The sequence below is a fragment of the Pinus tabuliformis genome, chromosome X, assembly GCF_031772625.1.
Source record: "Pinus tabuliformis cultivar Carrire ecotype Pingquan chromosome X, CPIR1, whole genome shotgun sequence".
Classification (NCBI taxonomy): domain Eukaryota; kingdom Viridiplantae; phylum Streptophyta; class Pinopsida; order Pinales; family Pinaceae; genus Pinus; species Pinus tabuliformis.
In genome coordinates, this window is record NC_142308.1 from 1,456,654,177 (window position 1) to 1,456,674,683 (window position 20,507).

Here is a 20,507-nt window from a genome sequence, read left to right on the forward strand (position 1 = left end):
GTTGAGGATGGGCCTCATCAGCAAGGCAACCCAGGATCAAACTTCACGAGGGGTGGTTGTGTTTGTGCCATCAGTAGGAGCAGAGGTGTTGTTTAACATGGGAAAAGCTTCCTCACTCTCACTATCAACGTCAGATTCTTTGTTTCCCTCCAACTCAACAATTTTGATATCTTCCCCTTCACCATAATTGGTATTGGTTCCTCCACTTTTACTATGTGAATTCATATTTTTCTCTCCATTATCAGAATTAGCCATTTTCACTTCCCTTTTATCATTAGAATTAGAATCAGTAATCTTCATATCTTCATCATCTTCCTTATTATCGATTTCCTTTCGACATGTTTTAACTTCTGCATATGATTTTTCTAAGCGCTGAAATGATTCTTTGAATTTTACTAAACTGCTCCATGAATTCAGGACATGAACATAATGGCATATTGTGCGGCGAACAACGTTCAAAGACTCGCATGGTTATATTGTATGGCATGGCTTTGAACCACTGAAGCAACAAAACTTATAGCTTGTTGACTTTAAGGTAAAAATAGATTATTTGTAATAATAATTTATTAATATATATAAATGTACAAGTGATAAATGTTACAATGAGGCCCTGCTTATATACCTAGGCAAGTGTCCTTTCATGACTAGGCATGTCTTTTAGACATGCCTTTTCAATTAACTTAAAGACTATTTAACATAAACAATGTTTGATTATTTATTATTTACATTATTTATATTCATTTTATTTTAGGTAATTTATATTCGTAACACAAAGCTTTCCTACTAGCATTATCATGTGCCATACAACCTATAGGTAATTAATAACTTATAAAACTATACAGCCTACAAATTACTAATAACAAATCTATCTAAAAATCTAAATAGGGAATTTTCATTTTATGGTTTCAAACAAGTGGCAAATATTCCTAAAGAAATAAAAAATAAACCAAAACCTCTAATGTCATTTGTTTGGAATTTGGCGGGGTAATTGGCAAAAAATCCTTTTCGGTGGCATGGGATACATTTCTAGGTTTGAAGGATTCATTTACGTGGCAAATCCTACGCGCATCCAAGTGGATCGGAATCTGTATCTGAATCAAAAACGCGGATCCATAGAGCCAACATCAAGACATTGTGGATCTGGTTATAGAGAGGATTTGTGCACTGTAGTAGCCAATGGGCTACAGGCCTTACTTCTTTGTACTCGCAACCATTTTCTATTCAAAAAGACAGTAGAGAGGCCTCACATTCTAACTGGGTTTTCTCTTGAAACAATTTCCCAGGTTACACCTTGTGTCAATTGTGGTTTGTGAGTTTTACTTTCATTGATCTCTATTTTCTACACAGTTATATTTTATCAGATTTGTTGTGATGACATAATTATATGAGTTGCATAATTCAGGATGGTACGAGGGAGATCATATATCACATATTAGGGAAGGATACTAGTAGACAGATGTGGGTAGCTCTAACTAGCCTTTATCAGAGTAAAAACAAGAACAGAAAAATGGTGTTGGAGGAAAATTAAACAGGATTAAAATGTGCAGATCTGAGACCATGAGTTCCTATCTCAAGAGAGTTCAGTAGGCTCATGACGAGCTTGTAGCTATGGGGTAAATTGTGCATGATTCAGAGCTTGGTCAAAGTTGCTCCAAAGGGGTGCATAAGGCAGTGGTCCACTTTTGTGGACAAGATTCTTGCTCGTCAACGACTTCCTCATTCGAGTAGGCTAAGAAATGATTTCACCCAAAAGGAGATCTGGGAAAATTCATTGGTTGGAGGACAGCAAGAGGGCGGTGAGGCAAAACACACGGTTGCTCTTGCAACACAAACGAAAAAGGGCAGAGCGAATGCCAAATTGTCTTGAAGTGGAGAAGCATCTTCAGAGAGCAAGGAAAAGGACAACAGCAAAGTTAAATGCTTTGCTTGTCATAGGTTCGAGCATTTTTCTAGTAAGTCCTAACAAAAAGAAGGGTAAGGGTAAGACTTCTCAACAATGACTGCACAAAAAGAGCAGATGGAAAAGAAGTTTGATAAAAACTTTTCCCTAGTCTCTTTCCTTTTTGCAACCGTCATGAGAGGTGTCTGGCCCATGGACAATGGAGAATCTCGTCACATGACATGATCATGGGACTTCTTCACCAGCATGACCAAGGGACCCAGAGATGTAACAGTGGAGCTTGGTGACAAGGCAAAATATGCAGTCGATGAAACTAGCAATATCAAGTTCCAAATGGAGTATCAACTTCTCATGATAGAGTAAGTTGCATTGTAGATTAGTATTGCATCTTATGATAGATTTACTTTTATGGATTTATTATTTGCTGAAAAACATGGGTGATAAAAGTATGTCCGTGTACATGCTTCTAATAGTTGTATTGTGATGTGCAAGATACAGGTCAAAGTATGAGGAGATTGTTGAAGTTCTCATGACCTCCCCGGTCAAGTACATGGATCATGCGCTCCACAGCGAGCTCATGTCCCAAATGGTGCCAAATGTTACCCACCAAAAGTGCGTACCACTAGGAGAGCTTTTCTCCTATTCATCTTCTTCCAGTTAGCATCCAGTAGCCCGTGACAGCAACCTTGTACCCAAGTGATGTGCCACTTTATCCCTACCACCTAAATCAGTTGTATATTTCCTTGCCAATTTGTTAAGAGCACATGATAGAAGGTGGGAAATCCAACCCAAAAGGTATGCTTTTCATTGTGCAATCGAGTGCTTATGCATGTTTTCATTTGGGCACTTTCACAAGGATTACTGGAACACTTGGAAGAAGGAAGGGTTTTGACCAATGTTATCAGAACCGAACTGGTGATCAAACCCAAAAACCTTGTCAACCGAGAACCGGTAAAAAACCGGAAGAGAACCAATAAACAAAAAACAACAAAGAAACACATAAACATATTAAGAAGAAAAATAAAAATAGAAATTTAAAGAACAAATTAACAAAAGATACAAAGAACCACCAAAAACAACAACAACAACAACAAAACTGGTTTACCAAAAACACATAAAATATTCATAAGAAAAACATATATATTCACGTGCATCTATGAGTCCAAAACCATCTATATACAAATATGCAAAATTTTTCATTTACATAGCATGTAAGGTCGCACATAACCAAAATAGCATCAAGTGCAATCCATCTCTGAACCGAAAATACATCAACAAATAGGCTCTAGATGGCCTCTAGCATCCAAAAGAAATCGTGCTACAACAAATGCCTACATATCATCAAAATCATTGCCTATATTGGGGTCTTCGCCATCAATATAACCATTTAGGCATTAAAATAAGATAGAAAAAGCATAGCATGTCATGTCAAGATTTTGTTTGAGTGATGGGTACATTTTTAGTAGAGTCATGGTAGAGGAGTTCGACAACCAATGTCACTATCATCAAAGTACATAGAGGGCTTGGTGCTTTTTACTAAATACTAGCTCCATACCCTCGTACATGACAAAATCCAATGGAAACGTTGCAATCCCCCAATCCTGAAATCCTGAAAAACTGTTACGTCTGCTGATTTTGAGTGAAATCTAAAATTCTGCTTTCTCCATATGAAATCTAATGAGGTTGGAACCACTCTCAAACATACTCAGTAATTTCATGGTAATGTTAAAAATTTAAGTAAAAGGATGAAAAACAAAAATTTAAGGAAAATGTCACTTTTACTTTAAGAATTTAACATTACCATGAATTGCATAGCAATACTAGGGCCATAGGCTTGAATATTAGGCTAGCCTGGGGGAGAGTAAGAAGTGTGCCAACTAACTAAGAAAAAAGCCAATTTTTTTTTGCAGAAAACTGGTCCTGAACCGGTCGTTCAATGAAATAGCTCGGTTCAGTATTGAACCGATCATTTCTTATTCAAACCTATTTTGCCTCCAAACTGGTCGGACCAGCCAATTTTTCCAGAACCGGTTCGGTTCTGATAACACTGCTTTTGACTGTGGTTTTATTCCCTCACCTAAAATCAAAGTTTAATCTTCAATCCTAGTCTTGTGGGATCTCCCATATTGGCCTATGACTTAAGGAAGGGCACTACATGGGAAACCCTAATTTTGGTAGCGTGGTCTTGTTTACACATTCCATATTTATCGTTTCCCTCCACACATTACAAGCCCTATTCACTATTTCGCTTCCCCAGGTCCACATGACCATTGGGTCCACAGGGGGCATCCACTCAAATTTCATCAACAAAATCTCTTGCCTTAAGTGTTGCTCTAAGAGGGAAACCCTAGTTTATTCTCCCTCAACTTGAGGACCTTCTTGAGGGTTTCATGAGCCTTGGGTTAGCCAATATCATTGCAAGAAACCCTTTCCCTTGGGCCTTGACCTTGTGAATACCTATTACCATCGAAAAACCTCAAAACCCTAGGTCTTGAGCTTTCTTTTCTAAGGCTTTTCTTGGTGAGTGATTTGCTTCTTTGAAGCATTGTACAATTATTAGAGTCTCTTTTTCGAATGATCTCTAGCTTGATCACCTTGTGCCTTATACCTAGCATATCTATTCTAAGTGATCTCCTTCCAACTGGGACTCCTCCCATCAATGAAATTTCGTAAAAAGCTAAGGGTTTTGGCTAAGGTGACATTGGGCCTTACCCCATTGTTAGCACTTATTTTAGCTTATTGTCTTGTAGGGTTTCCCTCTCCAAGCCCTCCTAGATTTTGTGGTAACAGGACACAAATGGCATCAAGGAGGTGAACGAAGTGCTATATGTACTAGCTTTGGAGAAGAATCTCCTTTAAGTTTAGGCGATGAAAGACAGAGGAGTGGAGGTCAGCTTTACGGGAGGTAAAGTGGTTGATGGGCCAAAGAGAAGCAATTTCAACAAGAAGTGGGTGATCGGTAGGAGGGGCAGAGATCTCTATCTATTGAGAGGAAAGTCGGTGAAGGATCGCATCCATGATAGTGACAACCAAAGCGAGATTTGGCATAGGAGGATGGGACACCTACACTAAAGATCTCTTCCTCATAATGAGACCAAGTCCAACGGTGTGCTAGACTTGGTGCATTTTGATATATGTCGTCCTATGTTTGTGACGTCGATCACAGGGTCCTTATATTTTGCGACGTTCATAGATGATTATTCCAAGAAGACCTAGATATACTTCTTGAAGACCAATGATGAGGTCTTCAATCGGTTTCATGACTTCAAGGCTCTTGTGGAGAACCAAACAAGAAGGAAGATTATGGTGTTGAGATCAGATAATGGGGGGTGAGCACACCTCCAACGAGGCCTTCGACTTTTGCAAGTAGGCAGGAATCAAGAAGGAGCTCACAGTACCCTACAACCCTCAAAAGAATGAGGTTGCCGAGAGAAAAAAAGGACCATCATAGAGGCAGCAATGACAATGATCTATGATCAGGAGTTTCCTTTTTTTTGGGGCAGAGGCATGCAGTACAACTATGTATGTGCAAAACAAGAGTCCTCACAGGGTGTTGGGGTATGTGACTCCTGAAGCATTGTTTACAGGAGTGAAACAATATGTGAGTCACTTATGCATATTCGGTAGACCAGTTTATGTCCATATGCCTATTGAGAAGAGGACTAAGCTGGAGCCCTTATGTGAGAGGTGTTGAGAAATATAGGGCAGCTAGATTTGGTGTGATTGCTCTTCACTTTGGTAATTGCTTGTGATATTCCTTTCTACAACTTGTAGTTCCTATTATTATTAGCTTCTTCTTGTATTGATTACTATTGTTTTCTAATCATCAAACAACTACCAAACAAATGAAGATCAATACAACACAGTGGACACGATATAGGCTACTAGCCAAGGCCAAAACCTCTCCTAGAGAGGAAAATCCACAAGTAATTCTTCTCTTCTTATAGAATCTTCAAATGATGAATTCCAAGCCCCTTTAGACCTGTTGTAGTGACTACAACCACCCTGCAAAATTTTGACTCGCATGCAAATTTCGGAGCCTAACTTGGATCTATCGATCGATCATACTTGGTCACTTGTTGGTAAGATGATGATTTCAAGCTCCCCTCCTTAATCTTAAGAGTTGTCCATGTCCTCATCTTTATGTAGCATGTGTCATCTTTGGGCATAGGGGTTGTTGTTTGTCATGTAAAGGAATGTGGTCTTGCTTCAAGGGAGTTGTGTGTGTATGAGTGGTTGTCATCACATACGCATGTTTAATACTCATTTCACGCACTCTTGTCACGAAGGTTGTTGCATCAAGCAAAGTATGTCTTATGTATTCTGGATGGTCTACGTTGTGACACTAAGTGTCTGTCTGCGATCACATCTGAGTCCTATCACTGTTTACATATGTTTCACCAACCTCACACTTAGCCATTTTACCGAGCAACCTAGCCTCATCCAACTTCCCTGAACTGTGTGCTTTGCTTCTACAACCATCAAGCTTCCTCCCTTGCCTGTTGAAACCCCGCAGAGCGCAGAGACACTAACCTCCCTTGCCTGCTGAAACCCCGCAACCCGCAGAGACACCAACCATCCTTGCTTGCTGAAACCCTGCAACCCGCAAGGACACCAACCTCCCTTGCCTGTTGAAACCCCGCAGCCTGCAAAGACCCTAGCACACTGCTCTCCAAAAAAGCGCAGAGCAGTGAGGCAGCCAGCACTTCTCTCGAGAAATGTGTAGAGCAGTCCGGCTGCACTACACTCAGAAATTGCGTAGTGTCCTCCCAGGACCCCCATCCCACAGCAGTGTCCTGTGCCTCAAAACTGCGCAGTGTTGTCCAAGTTGCCCTGTCTGTCTTACATGTAGAAATTGCAAAGACAACCCTCCCAAGGCGAAGTAATGCAAAAGATCAGGACCGCATGCAAACTTCATCGAATGCATGATCATCTTGAGGGTAAGTATGGTAAGTAAAGAACACACCTCTTAATTGACTTTGCGGGACTTCTTGTCATTATCATATCATCCTATCCTCAGTAACATGCATGTGCACAAACACGAAAAGTCATTTTATGTGTTTCTTCTACATATCTTGCTTCCTTTTCACTTGTTTGATCAACTGTCGTCTTCGACATGTTGATTGTTATGTCATGCTTGCGACCTCGTTCTGGTGATGTTGAAGGTTGTGTTTGAGCTGTGTTTGCTATGTAAACATCTATCACACTCACAACACGATGTTGTAAGTACAGTCACGCAAGTGTCATCGCGGTCATCCGAATGTCTATCTGAAGTGTCGCACTTGTCGCTTTCACCATTTGATAGTCCCGCAGTCAGTCACACTGAGCATATGTTGTCTCGTTGGTTTGAGATGTCTTGTCGTCAAGTCATGTTGAGTGTGTGTTTACAAGTTCACACACTCAACCATTTTGTTGACGCTCTGTCGACTGGACCACCATCCAACAACTAGACCTTTGTTGATCTGAATTGCGCAGTGTCAGCCCTCAGCGATCATGTATTGTTGCCCAAAATTGTGCAGAGTTTTAGGCTACCTCCCAAATAATCTACACTTCACAATCCTGTAATCAACCCGACTGACTGTCACCCAGAACAGCGCAAAAGTTGCTCAGCAAGCGATCTAAATTTGAGTTGTCCATAAGCAAATCTATCAAGCCTCCAGTTGGTCAGCCAGAGAGTTTGGTCGGGCAATGACCCTGGCCCTCACTCCTCCGAAAAATTGTGAAGAAGTTGTTGAGCATGCCCGCTTCCGCTAACTGAAGAAATTGCGCAGACATGAAGGACAGGCACCCGCTACCTATCACAGCACTGTCCTCGAAATTTGCACAATTCTATCAACCAGTTGCCCCATTAGTTGGCATGTTGCTCCTCTTGAAAACTATGCAGTTTTCATGGGTTGTCTCCCAACTACCTGGCGTCCCGCTCAGCCCAGAAACTGCGAAGGGATGTCCTGCAGGCCAACCTCCCAGCTCTGCATAGTTTGGCTAGTAAGCTCCCACAGCCCACTGCCAGCCTCCACAAAGAATCTACGCAATTTTCATTGTCGGAGTCCTCCATGCTACCTGCACTGCCTCCCTGGAAAATTTGTGCAAATTTGCACTTCAGCCGAGCCAGATCCCACAGACAGTCACTGCTGATCCGAATTGCCCATCTCAGCCTCCTAGTGACCTCTGCGCAATTTTCCTTGACAGTGCCCGGAGCCCGCATCCCGGCCTAAAATGTGCTTTGCGTAGTTTCAAAGCCTTGTCCTCTCTCGCGGTCACCTGCACTCAAAAACAAAAGATGATGCATCATGGTAGACTAGGAAATTTCTGGATTTGATGTCGTCTCGTCATCACTGATAGCAGATATAGGTACATGGATGAGACATGGTGTTAGGTCCCTATACTACTAGTGTAACCCCTTATTGTTATTAGTACAACCCCCTTATTATATTGTTGTGCCCGTGTCGTCCCAATATTGTTATTATTGTGCCCCATAGAAGCCCACTATTGTTATTATTGTGCCCTTACATTATTATTGTTATGTCGGCTCTGATTATATTATGACCCCTTAGACTCCTATATATAGAAAGGAGGTCTTGTCATTTGTATCATCCAAGAATTGTTCATTTACGTAATGTAAAGGAGGTTGCCCCCTCGAAGAGGCTTATTTCTAAGGCGTTGATCTATATTTTCTATCCTTTTGTGAGCTAGTTTTATAACATTTTGTATTAGAGCTTTGGATTCTAGGGTTTCGCTACCCCAAACAAGTCATCGTGGAATTTTCGCTATAACTTTTTTTCTGCAATGTTTTAGAAGCTAAAAAAAAAAAACCCCATTTGAGATGAAATCGCGCTGAACCTCACGTCCGAATTTCAGATCTTGTCTTGCTATATTTTAGGATATGTGATCTGAGGAAGTTAGGGATATTGCAAGCTCCAAAATTTCATCTAAAACAGGTCATAATCGTGGAAGTTTCGCAATAACTTGTTCACTACGAAGTTTAAGAACCTAAAAAAAACCCATTTGAGAAGAACTCGGTCTGAACCACGGTTCAAATTTCAGATCTTCTCTCGCTATATTTTCGGATATATGATTTGAGGAATTTAGGGTTTCTGCATACTCCCGAATTACATCATAAACAGGTGACCTTAGGAAAATCGTCATAACTTTCTCTCTGAGTATCAGATTGAAATTTCGCAAGAAGTTACAGAAAGAGGACGGACAGTATTTTGTTTTGGTATAATTTTCAAAACCTAAGGTTGAAACAGTGACGTGGCACGTCGTACAAGTTCACTCTACTGAACTAGTCTATAATTAGGTCATCATGGGAGATTGGGAATAAATCTTTCTTAAGGAATCCAATTGCGATCAGACTTGCGGAGTTAGAAAGAGGACTCAGAGGGCTATTATAGACCGAAATTTCAAAACTTAAAGATCTGAAAGTACAGAGTTACAGTCGTTTCAAGATCGAGCTCCTAAAATCAAGAAAAAACGAGATGAGGAAGTTTGATGGCAAGGATCTAGTAAATTGGATACTACAGATGGAGAAATATTTTGATCTACATGGTGTACCACTATTACAAAAGGTATGTATTGCATCTAATTATTTAGAACCAAATCATTTTTTATGGTATAAAGGGATTTGTTCTCGTAAACCACTTGTCACATGGTCAATTTTCACGAAGGAAATGATAGCACAATATGAGGATACAAAGAGAAACACCTTCTTTAGCCAATTGATCAATCTCAAACAAAAGGGTTCAATGGCAGAGCACATTGAGGACTTCCAAAAATTGAATACAAGGTAATGATATTCCAGAGAAGAAAATGGTTGATGTCTTCATAGGGTCTTTAAAGGATAACATTCAACACGAGGTTCGTCCTTGGAAACCTGATTCATTGGAGAAGGCATTCAGGTTGGCAAGAAAAATTGAAAGCGAAATTATGGAAACAAGGAATCCCACCACTCACGACTATGACTATGGGAGTGTTTTTTCTCCTAGCCTTCCAGAACCTACAAGGTTTACACCACAACAATTGGAAGAAAAAAGAGAAAAAGGGCTTTGTTACAATTGTGATAGCAAATACACTAGAAACATCAAAAGAAGAGGATATACACCAAGAACCCACCCCAAAGAAAGAAGAAATGAATCCAACCATATCTTGTAAAGCATTGGAAAGAATTACCACTCCTCAAACTCTCAAGGTAAAAGGACATATCAAGAAGAAAAAGATTCAAGAAGTGAAAGATCACATCGAGAAAGAAGAAATAAATCCGACCATATCTTGTAATGAATTGACTAGAATTACCACTCCTTAAACTATCAATATAGAAGGACATATCAAGAAGAAAAATGTTCAAGAAGTGAAAGATCACATCCAGCATCAAGAAATGAATCTGACCATATCTTGTAATGCATTGGAAGAAATTACCACTCCTCAAACTATCAAGATAGAAGGACATATCAAGAAGAAAAAAGTGATAGTGTTGATAGTGTTGATTGATTCAGGTAGTACCCATAATTTTATTCATTGTAAGATAGCCAACGAATTGAATTGCTTCCTATATCCAGCACCAAAGTGTTAAGTGATGGTTGCAAGTGGAGGAACCATTAATTGCTCTAGGAAGTGCCATAATATCAAGCTATCCATGGGAGAATATGAATTGAATAGCCCAATGCTTTCCATTCCAATTGGTGGTGTTGATTTTTTACTAGGAGTCCAATGGCTACAATCTTTGGGTACGATAGCTTTTAATTTTCAAGAACTTTTCTTGAATTTTTTTGGGAAGGAAAGGAAGTTGAATTGAGGGGTATCGAAGGGAAATCGAGAAAGATAACCAACTCTAACAGCATGACAAAGCTTCTAAATAAAGGACAATGGGGTGTAATTGCACAATTATGTTCACTAGAGAATCCCACATCGAAATCATGTATTTCTCTAGATCTCCAAAATGTTTTGGACAATCATTCCAAGGTATTTGAGACTCCCAAAGGACTCCTAGCTATTTGTGATCATGATCATGCTATTCATTTGATTCTAGGAAGTGTTCCTCCAAACATCAAGCCTTACAGATATCCATATGCCCAAAGGAGTGGGAACTCATTCAAAAGTTGCAGAAGATCCCAGTTTAAACAGTATTGCGAGAACTTGACAAGGAAGGAAAAATCATATTGGAACCTGAAGTAGTCACAGAACCGAGAAATCGACAGCTACGAAAATAGATCAATTTCAGAGTATCTCATCAAGTGGAAGAACTTACCCGCTGAAGATTCCACATGGGAGGACAAGAATTTATATAGAAGCATCAAGAACTACTCAAGCATTGAGGACAACACTTTTTGAAAGACAGGGATATGTTAGGTCCCTATACTACTAGTGTAACCCCTTATTGTTATTAGTACAACCCCCTTATTATATTGTTGTGCCCATGTTTTCCCAATATTGTTATTATTGTGCCCCATAGAAGCCCACTATTGTTATTATTGTGCCCTTACATTATTATTGTTATGTCGGCTCTAATTATATTATGACCCCTTAGACTCCTATATATAGAAAGGGGGTCTTGTCATTTGTATCATCCAAGAATTGTTCATTTGTGTAATGTAAAGGAGGTTGCCCCCTCGAAGAGGCTTATTTCTAAGGTGTTGATCTATATTTTCTATCTTTCTGTGAGCTGATTTTATAACACATGGTGCGATGACAAACGGGATGAACAAGGAGCGCATGCTAGGAGACTTGCTCGCAAATGGACAAACACACTAAGCGTACCAAGTAGCAAGCGAAGAAGACACATGTGCATGCATGAACTATCAAACGAACACCTACACCATCGAAGACTCTGCATGCCTTGCCATGTGGAGGTGAAGCTATGATACACCAAGAGCACACTCATCACTCAGCAACACCACGGCTCGACATGGACACCACCATCAGCATGAACATACTAGCATTGTCATGTCGAGTCATGTCATCAGTCATCTCGGCCACATCACTACTGTGGGGCATACTGTTGTAATCAATGTAATGTGCCGTGGAAGTCCAAGAGACCAATATGTAAAGTTGAAGAGTCGTGTAAGTCAAACAATCATGACGGAAGTTGAACAATCACAAGGGTCGGTTTCACCCTTGGCTATATATACCCCTCATTTGTAACATGCAAAGGACTTTTCACCTTGGCTACTCCCACATAGCCTTGAGAATCTGTAATCTTTTCTTTGAGGAGCAAGCAGTGGCTCCAACGCCCCGCTATCAGGTTTAGTGATGTAATGGTGTACGGATGTGTCTTGGAACTTTCGCTTAATTCAAAAGCCTGTTAACAGGACAGCACGTTTCCACACATGTATTGTATTCGTTTGTAAGACTATTTATTGGACACTTGTAATGCATGTTTCTTTAACCTGTATTAAGATAGTTGAAGTATTTCAGTTGTTTTAGTACATATGCTATTGGAAATGTGTTGTATCAGTTGTTAATGTTGTCTCGCCCGTGTGGGCTATCCCATTGGACACTCGACAAATTCATTCTTGTAAACTTGTTATAACGCCTGTCGCACTCGTGTGGACTATTATGCAGGGTGTTGTACGTGTTATCTGTTCACCTTGTGTTTGTGACTATTACATCCATGTGGACTACTCCGCCGGAAGCTGCAGATGTCCTGTTGTGTTGTGTGTCTCTAGTAGAGTTGGGAATATTCCCTTTCAACCTGAGACTCACTTCCACCCTTTCCCTTTGCAGTGAAAAAGCTTTGACACAAGTAACACTAAGCACTCACTAGGCACATGAACCTCGTTGTTTGAAGACAAAGAAGACCACTCTCATGTGTTAACAAGCAAGAGCTAAGGCAAACCTTTAAGACAATGGCAATCAGGCCATCATACCGAATGGCACTCCTACACCAAACGGTCTGAGGTCTAGTTGGGACTTCATATTGGAGAGATCCCCTTAATGTTGGCAGGTCCAGCACCATCAACAAGACCCAAGATAGAGACACCTCCAAGACCAGGTCAACCTTCCTTCTTGATGAGCTTTGCTTACACAGCTTCTAGCAACAAACTTTCACCTTCCAGCAACTTCTACACCAGCAATGATTTTTGGCCTTCACTACAGGTTTGCAATTTTTGGGCCCTCTTGCAGTAGCTACAACTTCGCACGTGTAGGAGAGAGAGGCTAGTTTTGACCTTCTTTCTTCTTTCATTGGATTGCTTCTTCTTCCTTAGATGATGTGTCTTGCTCTTTGGTCACAGATTTCAGCCTTCCTTGGAGATTTGAAATTTCATCCTTGATGTTGCAAAAACCCTAGTTTCCCCTTTGCACGTGTGAGAGAGATTGACATAAATACTTCGATTTTTGTTGTCTTCTAGTCCTTGACATGTCCTTTGCCCTTTTTCTTGCTCTAATCCTTGAGATCGAACTTTCTTGGATGATCTTTCAAATGAGGTTGAGTTCTTCTTATAAATAGGCTTCTTAGGAGGTCAAGTTACCCTTCATGAGGCTGACTTGTTCTCTTGCAGGCCAACTTGGTCTTGGAGGGACTTTTGACACAATTTTTCACTCAAATAGACTTTTTTGCCTTGATACAATATGCTCAATGGGGTCTATTACATATGACAATGACTCTTTTGACTCCTTACCTCTATGACAAACCCTAGAAGCACACAATGGGTGCTTTGACCTAAAACAAATTGACTTTAAGCATGAAACCCCATGCTTTACAAAATGACAATAATAATTGTCTTTCTCTTTTACAACAAATACATCAGATCAATAGTACAAGAGAGAGTATGATGACCAGACCTAGTTACTTATTTCAACAAGAGGGGCATGTTTGTTGGCTACAGTGAGGTCTCGAAGGCCTACCGAGTTTACATTCCAAGACAATGAAAGTTGATCTTGATTCAAGATATTAAATTTGACGATGATAGAAGCCTCAAGAGATCTCATGAGCGAGAACCAGTAGTGGTAGAGGAGAAGGAGCAAGAAGCTCCTAAGGCTAAGAAAGGACCATCAGCACCAGCAAGGACACAGCGAGCAAATTCGAAGGATGAGTTAGATATTCCATCGAGTTTACTAGCATGCCGAGATGGATCGAACAAACAATGAGAGAAGTTGAGGAGTGTGTGTAGGCTTCTAACAGCACTTTCAAGTAGAACAAACCGCCAACCAGATATTCCAATTATTTGGCACTGTACACTAGCATCAACGAGTCTGAGCCTTCCACATTTTAGGAGGCCTTAGACGCGCAGGTGGCAAATGTTCTCACAAAGCCTCTAGTGAATGGAAAGTTTGTGAAGTACTGAGATAAGTTGGGGGTGGTGGAGGATCCCATCCTTACTAGGAGGGAGTGTTGATTTGAGTAGCATCAAAAGGTCCTCTACAATCGCATGGTGTCTTGGCATGTGGAAAACATTATTTGCCTCTTCTAGTGATTTATGTATTCTTTCCTAATTTTAACTTAAGAAAAGTACAATAATTAAAAAGTATTGTTGACTATTGGATTATTTTCTTAAGGATAAATAATTCAATTACTTAAGTGACACATATCTAATCTCAATCATTGATTTTCAAGATGTTTCTAGGAGGAAAATTCAACATGCTTCTAGAAGGAATCTTCAAGATGTTTCTAGAAGGAAGATTCAAGATGTTTCTAGAGTGGAGATTGTTGAGAAATCTAGGGGCAACAACATAGATGATTTCTCTTACTTTGATAATTATTTGTGGTGTATTTTTTACTTCACTTAATTAGCTTCTTCTTACACTTGTTTAATATTAGTCTTTTCTTCATCAAACAACAACTAAACCATAAAGAACAATAAGACAAAGGACAAGATATAGGCGGTAATCTAGGGCCAAAGCCTCTCCAACTCTGAGAGGAAAACCCACAGGAATTCTTCTTCTTATGAAATCTTCCATTCACGAATTCCAAGACCAAGTCAAACCGCGTCAAGTCAAAATCAACCTCTTCTTGATATTGTTGCAACCTCTCCTTCATCCTTAACTTTCGGCCCTGCAACACTAGTCTGAAATTTTCGGCATCTCTTCCTGCAACTCTCGACCTCCTACAGTTGACTACAACTTTCGCATGTGTAACAAGATTAGGGCAATTTTGGCCCTTCTTCTCCTTCGCTTGACTTGAGCTAGTCTCTTTGTGACTTCGGCATACAAGATAGATCTTTTCTTGTCTTGTTTTGGCCTTCTTGAAGTGACTGTCTTTTTTATTTGCTGCAGTAGGATGTGCCCTAGTCTCCTCGCACGTGTGAATAGGAATAGCCCCAAACAAACCCAAACTACTTCAATCTTTCTTCCTTCTTGACTTCCTCTTCTTCACTTGATTTGATGCTACTTCTTGACATTTTTATCAAACTCTTTGATATGTGAAGTGTGTCTCCTTGAACGAGGTTGAATGCCCTATATATAGGCCTCTAGTCGCTTCAAATTAGGTGGACTTGTCACTGTTTCTAGGTTGACTTATCATATTTGGAAGGCCGACTTGCTGCTTGCATTTTGACTTGGTCTTGGAGGGTCCTTTAACTCTATTTGACTCAAATAATTTTCCTTTACAATAGGTAACATGCCCCAAATGGGTCTTTCATCCACGACAATGACTTAATGACTTGTAGACTCAATGACAAGCCCTAAGAGCTCACAATGGGAGCTTCACCTATAAAATAAATTTCTCTTGAGCATGAAACCCATGCCTCATGATCAACAATAATAAAATTATTTTTCTCATTACATCAAATAAATAAAAACACGATTACATTTGTCATTATGAAGACTAAACCTAGTTACATATTTCAACACTCCCTCTTAACTAGGGAGGTATTCATAGTCCATACAAGGTACTTGGGCATTTTCAATCTGAAGAATTCTCATAAGAAGAGTCAGATTGGTGACCCATCTATATAGCATCATATCATCTAGCATTGTCACATAGCAAGACCTTGACTAACAACTCTATCTCTCCACAAGATCATAGTACAATGTTGGCGAGACCAATGACTTATAAACACCATCATCATTGTCTCTCAAGGCACATACCCCACCTAGGTGTTCACAGAGTATGTCCTTCCAGCACTATTCTTTTCTTGGATTCCCAGTCCTCAAAAAATATTGGTCCTCTACGACTACTCTTATTTTGGATGCCCTATCTCATCCTCAAAGAGTATCAGATGCTAGATGCTTACCTAATCCTCCAATCTTTCTTCCAAAGTGAAGGCAAGAATGATGTGTCTATCTCTCCCTCTCAACTAGGGAGGATATACCAATTCCTATGAAGGAATCTACCCATTCCTATAAAAGGAATTTACCCAAGCTCCCTCTTATTCAGAGACTTGTCCAAGCTCCCTCTTAACCAGGGACTTGTTACCAGCAGCAATCTACTCTAGGTGGAGATCATGAGACTATCAACTGCCTGTGGGGCTCCTCCTTTTGATGTCATGAAATTCATCTTTAACATTATGAAGCCTTCATCTTTTAGGACTTATTCATAGGACATCGGCCATCCATCACTTTCCTTCACAAGTCACATCAGTCATGTCATCCTTCTCTCTGTCGGACAGTGATCCTCTAGTCCACATCTGGCTTTTCTTCATACTGCTACCTCCTCCAATTCATGCTTCCTTTAGGATCTTTCATCCAACCACATGAGTGCTAGTTGTAGGTAACATCTACAACCCTCTTTCAATAGCCCTGTATCAACCCATCCAGATGTTTAAAATAAAAAATGAACATATATCACAGTTACCTTTTGCAATGGCCTAGCTTGCCTACAACATCCAGCACATTCATAAATACATCTCCAAGACTTCATGTGTCAAGGGTCTTGTTTCTTCACAGACCTTATCATGGTCTTCTTCCCTATGGAGATGTCATCATCAATTCTTCTAATCATCGAATGTTGACTTCCTATGACCGTAGTTGCATCTTTTATGATATCTTCCTTCTTTCTTCACATATTGTTTCCCAAGAACTTTACATACATTGTTCTTTCATTTTTGTCAACCACTACATATTCCATATGAGGACATGTTATGTTGATTTCATCTAGTCAATATGTGAACCATGCCTTCATGCATCTTCCCAAAGGAGGAGATCCATTGTCTTTGATCATGCTCATGAGATAGAGCATTTACCCATGCAACCATATGATGACATGACTCAATTAAATACATGCATAAATACCTCTTTCCTTCTTTTGGTCATCTAGGCTTCCTTCAACAACTTCCTTTTCTTGATTGAGAGTACTTCAACCATCTCGACATGTTGCATTCCTTTGTCACCATACCATCATCCTTCTAAACAATGAATCCCATACAAGGTGGAATTCTCAGCAAGACACTTGCTTCTTCCAAGAGAGGTGAACCTTCTAATGAAGATTCCAACAGAGGATTTTGATTATCCTCATCCTGCAAATGCTCCTTCCTAATGATGATGATGTATGATGAACTCCTTCTATCATGCTAGATGACTTTCTTTCAATCATATGTACTATATATGATTTCAATGAGGTTGCCAAAGGCTACCTTTTTTATATGATAACTACTACATCTTTGTAAACTTCGACTTCAGCTATTCTTTCAAGCTTTCCTAGCGATGTCATGAGCTCTTGCTTTAACAGTATGCTTCTAGTATGATGCCATCTTCTACTAAGATACATCTCGTCATAATACTTCTCATCTTGACTGCCATGGTGGAGATCTTTCCACCTCCTACTTCTCCTTGCTATGCATTGGAGAAACCCTAATAGTGAAGATCTATCCCTTTGGATTTCTTCTCATCAAGTTCTTCCACTTCTTCGATGATATGAACTTCATTTCTTTCTTTCCTCTTGCTGTCCTTCTTGAGCTTCAGACAATCTCCCTTGTAGTGCCCATATTCTTGACAGCCATAGCAATGGATCTTTGACATATTCTTCTTCTTTTTCTAAGGACCAAATTTCCCAAACTTTCCTTTCCTCTTAGTCATGGCAGAAAATGCTTGGACTTTCTCATTTGATCCTACATCACTTTTTGCTTTCAACCTGGTTTCTTCAATTCTACACAATGACCAAAGTTCATTGAATGGGGTAGCTTCCTTCTTTCCATATATGTTTGATGTAAAGTTGCCTCATTCCTTGGGTACTGCATTGAGCGCTATGGTTGTCATTTCTTTATCAGGCATTATTTCTCCCAACTCTTATAGTTGGTCTCTTATTTCTGATACCCTCATAAAGTATGAGGTTATCCCATCTTCTTTTGATATCTTCATCTTGTAGAGTTCTTGTCTTAATGATATCACTTCTCCAGCAGTACTTGTTGATTTGAGTCAAGATGTCAGATTTGATGAGGTTAGCACCCTTAAAAGACCTCATGAGAAGGGGCTAGGAGCGAGGGCGAGAAGCTCCTAAGTTTGAACAAGAACCAACAGCAAGCACACACTCAGCAAATTCAGAAGATGAGTTCAATATTCCTTCGAGCTCTACCAGGGGGAGGTCGAGATGGGTCGAGCTGAACTTTAGAAATTTTGAGGAACATGTGGAGGCTCCTCGCAACACTTTAAGGCTGAGTAGACCATCTACAAGATTTTCCAGTTATTTAGCATTGTTGAGCAGCATCAGCGAGTCTAAGCCTTCCACTTTTGAGGAGGCTATAAATGAGCAAGTCTAGAGGGATGCCATGATAGAGGAGTATAGCTCCATCATGAGCAATGATGTATGGGATATAGCACCGACACTAGAGGGAAAGTCTATGGTCACTTCTCCATGGATCTATAAGATCAAACATGCAATTGACCGCAGTAACGAGAAGTATAAAACGAGGTTCGTAGTGAGAGGATTCTCCCAGAAGGGGGAAGTGGATTACGAGGAGACATTCGCACCTATCACCAGATATGCATCCATTAGAGAAATTACGTCCATTGCTTCAGAGATGGGGTGGAGGTTACATCAAATTGATGTGAATACTTCTTTCCTCAATGGAGTAATTAAGGAAGATCTACATAGTGAGCAGCCTCAAGGCTTTGAAGTGTACGGGAGAAATTCCCATGTATGCAAGTTGAAGAAGGCCCTTTATGGGTTGAAACAAGCTCTGCATGCATGGTATGCCAAGATCGATAGATATCTTCTGAGCTGGGTTTCCTTAAGACTGAGGAAGATCCCAACTTGTACTATGTACATGTTGTGGGTGAGTCGCTCATCTTGGTACTTTATGTGGGCAACCACTACTTGACAGGATCGGAGAAGCTCATAGGGATGTGCAACGAGGATCTTGCTTCAAATTTCAACATCAAATACATTGGCTTGATGTAGTACTTTTGGGATTAGAGGTGTGGTAGCAGCCATGATAGATATTCCTTGGACAGGGCAAGTATGCATTTGAGACATTGAGGAGTTTTAGGATGGAGGATTGCATGCCTATGTCTAAACTGATAATCACTAACCTAAAGAAGAAAAGTGCCTATGAAGATGAATTAGTTGATCCCACATTGTAGAGGGTACTGATAAGTTCCTTGATGAATCTTGTCATGACTAGGTCAGATATATGCTTTGATGTGAACACACTCCACCAGTTCATGGTGGAGCTGAGAAAGGTTCAATGGGTGGCAGCGAAGCATGTGCTGAGGTACGTGTGAGATAGGGTAGACTTTGGAATCTGGATAGAGATATGTCTGAGTTGAGAGGGAAGTGTTGTGGACAGAAAGTCCACATCCAGATGTTGTTTCAACTTGGGATCATCCATGATCTCATGGTTCAACAGAAAGCAGCAGTCAGTGGCACTTAGTTCAGCAAAGGCAGAGTACATGAAAGCGAGTATGGTGAGTTGTGAGGCATGTTGGAATTTCTAAGTCTAACCTGTTAGAAACCCTTCATGTACTTTCTGATTTATTCCTACCTACTTGTTCTGTTAATTAACAAGTTATTTACCATGTAAATACTAAAAATAAATACAAGTACATGCTCAACACATTACAGATCATTAACTGAAGGAAACAAAACAAGCACACAAGTGACACCGTTGTTTTTGTACCAATGTCCCCAGAAAAACCCAATGCAAGAAAACCGATGCAGCTATTTGAGGGTTTCTTATTATGCAGTTTCTGAATACAATCTGGGTGCCAAAACCGGCTCCCCCCAACAGAGAATAATCTCGGCAGTAGTACCTCTCCTTCGAAGAAAGATGCTCCGGTCGAATCCCCGGATAAACACTCCAGCAGCTCCTCAGCTCCAATCCGCCTCGCAAAAAACCCCAGCGTCAGCCTCTAGGGACCGCATCGGCCTCTTCTACCCTCTGCGTCAACTTTCCCGAAACTTCTGGCAGTGCCGGCAGTTCTCGACAGTTTCGACTTCTACCCTCTACATTAGCTTTCCCGATAGTTCTGGTTGTTCTCGGCAGTTCTGTCTGTTCTCGGCAGTTCCGGCAGTTTCTGGTTGTTCTCGGCAGTCCCGTCTGTTCTCGGCAGTTCCGGATTCTGCCCTCTACATCAACTTTCCCGGTTGTTGCATTGATCCTCCTGGCACAATCTCTACCTCTCTGCTTTTGTATTCACTGCCCCTCAGCTGCAACTCTGATCACTCTCTCGACTTCCTCAACAAACCATGCCCCAGAAAGTCAAAATCTTGATCAACTCAGTGTGTTCTCCAAGTGAC

At 40.4% G+C, this 20,507-nt stretch overlaps 1 protein-coding gene across 1 annotated transcript in view; it reads right to left on the reverse strand.

Annotated features, from left to right (window-relative positions):
• The window catches only part of LOC149145505 (protein SABRE-like), a 366,058-nt gene that overhangs the window by 54,901 nt on the left and 290,650 nt on the right, over window positions 1–20,507 (reverse strand).